The sequence below is a fragment of the Poecile atricapillus genome, chromosome 15 (assembly GCF_030490865.1).
Source record: "Poecile atricapillus isolate bPoeAtr1 chromosome 15, bPoeAtr1.hap1, whole genome shotgun sequence".
Lineage (NCBI taxonomy): Eukaryota > Metazoa > Chordata > Aves > Passeriformes > Paridae > Poecile > Poecile atricapillus.
The window spans coordinates 2,057,609-2,058,717 of record NC_081263.1 but is presented as its reverse complement, the minus strand read 5'-3'; positions in this window follow the sequence as shown (position 1 = coordinate 2,058,717).

The following is a 1,109-nucleotide window of genomic DNA, read 5'->3' as shown; positions in this document are numbered from 1 at the left end:
AAAACACATTAGAAAAAACCCCAAACATGATTTTAGCCGCAATTATTTTAGAAATGTCCTCCATTCAGGCAGGATGATTTTTATATTGAAGGAAACAAGCCTCTGGCTGCGATGTAAACGTAGTGATGTAAACTAAACTGACTTTAGCAGGTCTCGGTGTGTCTTTGGGGGAAAAAGCAGAGACCACATGGAACCTCACCTCCTTCTTATCCCATTTACTTGAGGGAGGTGCTAACCTCAGAGTCTAGCAGAGATTAAGCACTTTGCTAACAGCATTACAGATTGCATTTAACTCCTAAAAACCTCCTCAGTGCCAAGTGGGACACTCAGAAATGTATTTGAAGTCTTTGCCTGCCGCACTGAATTCCTCTGTAGTGTCCATCCCTCTGGAGCAGAGAGAGGAGCTGGGTGTTCGAAAAAAATGAAAAACAGATGAACCCTTGGCCTGTTCGGGGCAATTTCTATAGTAAATGTGTGTATTCTGTCCCCCTCCTCCTTGGGCAGCCCTGATGTGTGCCAGGCCCGTCACTGAGCGCTCGGGATCATCGGGGCTCCAGCCCCACGACAAACAGGCCGCAGTGACCCCCCAAGGATGCCGGAGATCAGCTTATCCCGTGTGCTGGCCAGGGATACATTTGTTCTGTTTGTCATTCAGGCGATGCCCATCGCCGGAATCCTGCATCACCAAGGGCTGAGGCTGGCCCAGGATGGCCCAGGGGGAGCAGCACCCAGAGCATCACAGAATAACTGGTGCTGGAAGGAACCTCTGGAGATCTCCCAGCCCAGCTGGGGCAGGTGACACAGGAACTCATCCATGTGGGTTTGGGATGTTTCCACACAGGGGAACCCCCCTCGCTCCGCGGGGCAGTCCCAGGCTCCACGGGCAGAAGTTTCTCCTCGTGTTTGGGTGCAAGCGGCTGTGTTTTGGTTCGCGTCCATCACTCCTTGTCCTGTCTGAGGGGACGGGGCGTGGCCAGCGCTGGGCGTGGCCTGGTGGGCGTGGCCAGCGCCGATTGAAACGCGCCGGGCGCGTGGCCAATGAGGGCCCCGGCGCGCTGTGGGCGTGGCCGGGCCGGGGGCGTGGCCCGGGGCTGCCCGAGCAACAGCTG